Source organism: Grus americana, chromosome 3 (assembly GCF_028858705.1).
Source record: "Grus americana isolate bGruAme1 chromosome 3, bGruAme1.mat, whole genome shotgun sequence".
NCBI classification, from domain to species: domain Eukaryota; kingdom Metazoa; phylum Chordata; class Aves; order Gruiformes; family Gruidae; genus Grus; species Grus americana.
This window is the reverse complement of record NC_072854.1, coordinates 74,518,631-74,521,799: the sequence shown is the minus strand read 5'-3', so window position 1 is coordinate 74,521,799 and position 3,169 is coordinate 74,518,631.

Genomic DNA, 3,169 nt, shown 5'->3' with positions numbered 1-3,169 from the left:
TTTCCTCATTGTTCTGCATTGGCTTACATGGCTTCTTTGTATGCAGTGTATTTACAGTACTTGCTTTTTAAATTGAATTTGTTCCTGTGTCAATCTTACCAGATACAGCTTATGCCAAATACCTGAAGTTACAGGTGCATGTACCATCATACTAATTTCAGGCCAGCCTAATAGTGATTATTCTACAGGTTTTTGTCCTTATTGGAAGAAAAAGGGGAGGAAAAAAAGAGAAAATAATAAAAGTAAACCTTAAGAGTTAGAACTTGGCTTTTATAAAGATTAAAAAAAACCCCAAACCAAAACCCTAGAAATATCCAACAGGTAAATATACCAATTAAACTACAAAACTTTAAGGAGTTAGTAATTCAGTCTCTGAAACCAGATATAACTCCTGTTGTTTTTAAATGCCTACCTGAGGGAAGTGACTTTTAACAGGTGCAGAGAATGAAAAAATTACTTTAAGCATATTTTTATTGTTCAGTAGCAATGAGTTACAAATTTCTCAGAACCTGAATTCCCAGTGGTTATTTTCTACTAGTTTAGTGATGGTAGCATGTAAGCAAGGAAATGAAAAAAGCACTGGCTTAAGCACTGTTCAAAGGCAAGATAAAAGTACTCGGCAGGATACTTTTGGGTAGACAGGTCCAGTTTCAAAGTTTTATTAGTCATCTGGTAATCACAAGATTCACAGGTAGAAAAATCATCTCATATGTAGCCACTAAACCAATACTATAAATAGCTTTGAAATTCACTGTGTAAACAGTGAGACTCTTGTTGTTTGAAAGCAGTATTTCTTCAAAGTTCTAGGATGTACTTGAATTTGTTTCAAATTTACATCGTTATAATAAATTCCTAGATTATTGAAGGGTTTCTGTGGTACCATTTTTAAGTGGCATATTATATGAGAATTAGCATCTGTAATAGTATTGTCCAAGACAGATGGATGTAATTAAAATACCACTAGCTGCTGTCATCTGTGTTGGAGATCTGCTAGTCCCTGTACCACTGCTATTTTAATTTCATACGGTTCACTTAAGTGTATTAAAACCACTTAGTTGTCACTGGAAGTGTAAATTCTGTTGGTGATGCCTGGTTGTTTTTTGAATGTTACTTCAGCCCTCATGGCCTGAAAAATAGTTTAGTTGAATGCATGAAAGGGAAGTGACAAGTATCTATTTTAAAAAAAAAAAAGTATCAGCATCCAAAATAACTTCTAGTTTACAAAAATCCCTGACAGTGATCTAAATCTGTGGTTGCTGGTGACATTATATTTGGTCTTAGTATTGTATTGCTTGATTATCCATAGCACATGTATATGTACATCCCAGATCCTGTACATGATAGAATATATTTGTAAGAAACTTAAAATGCTGATAATAGATCATAACTATGGCTTTATCTGATAATACAGTGGCAAAAAGCCTTGTGGGGAAATCTGTGGTTGTGGTTCAAATCTTGGTCTGAAATACAAAAGCAACTCATGCCAAGAAAATAGTAGACATAGTTTCAGCTAGTATAAGGAATTAGAAGGATTAAAATATCTTTGGAGTTACAGTAATTGCTATACTTGTGCTAAGGTTAAAAAAATGCATAGCTTTCAGGTGGTGGCAGCTTGCTACTTAAATCTGTCAGCTACTATAGGGCATTCATGTTTTAAAACCTCATATAGAGATGACTGATTTTCTCAGGAGTGTGTGGTACTTAGTTTTTAAATGTTAAAAAATTAAAGCTTAGCTAAAGAGCTAAAAAAAATTAAATACAAATTATACCCTCAGACTAAAAGTTATCTTGTTGAACATAATTGTAAGGCAAGGTCTTTCTCTGCTTAGAGGGTATCTTCTAAATAGGCAGGCTGGGGTGCTTTGTTTGGTGGTGGCTTGTGGTGGTTTGGTTTTTTGTTCGGTTTTTTTTCAGAATGAAAGCAACCAGTTAATAAAATGCATTGTATAATTGACTTGCTTTCTTGGATCACATACTGCAAGGCATTAGTGAATTGCAGTATAATAATACCTAGAGAAATGTTAAAACCAGTAATACTCATGTTCTTGCCTGGCTGTCAATGCCTATACTATGACACTTAATAATCTTGAATGTCGCTGGTTTGTTTTAACGAAAATGACACTTTACCACCAATAAATACAACCTATTCATCCTTAAAATTAGGTACTGCCTAAATCTCACTGTATATATTTTCAGCATTCAGAGGAAAATCTTGCTTCCAAACCTCCTGTTGATTTTGGACAATTCACCTTTTATGGTGTGTCTTGATGCAGCAGTTACTTTCACTGCTCAGATTTCCAGAGAGTACCGCTGGCTGGTAGGTGAAAGTAAATTAATGTGGTTTTCCAGGACCCTTCAAGAATTGGGAGGACGGACACATGGTATGGTACTGTGCCTCACTGTAGGCTGGTTCCCTGTGTGCTTCTCTCCAGGTGGATTTCCTGGCAATTTTCAAGATAAGGTAATTTATTTTTCAAGAAGGTTGTTCAGGCCTCTGACTCCCACTGAATTTTTGTAATGTGCTTTTATAGTCTGATAAATGTGGGTTCTGTAAGGTCTTAGAATATACATGTTTGTTTAAGAAAAGACAGGCCCCAAAAGATTGAGGAGATGATTTCCATACAATTCAAATTTTACCTAATGATGTTTGTCTTGTCTGCAGAATGCCTCCTAACTCTGAGGGAAGAGTTCTCACTGACCTTTCTGGAGAACCAATTTTTAATGGGTCTTTGAACTTATTTGCACTAACTATACCGATTATTTTAGCTGATGGGGGTTCAAGTACCTGAATTAAGGATTTTCATCAGCACTGAAGGCCATTGAATTGCTACCAGGAGGAAAACAGATGCACAGAAAAGTGAGGAAAAGACCAGAAATGAACCAAAAAAAAAAGTAAGTTGTAGACAAAATAGCTGGAAAAGGTATTTGAAAGCACTGCTGGCCCTGTCAGTAAACTGACAGAAACATCTCTTTGCTCGGCAGGTTTTTCAGAGCTTACTACGACTGTCTTGTGCTGCTGTATCCTCCCCCTCTCTGGTGCCCAACAGTCGTTCAACAAGCAGAAGCTCCCGACAGGCAATATTCTGCTTGGTAGAGGCTCCTCTCAGGCTAACCTTCCTCGATGGGCAAAGCCCGACGCCTAGGCGCGAAGATAACCCTTTCGGCTGCC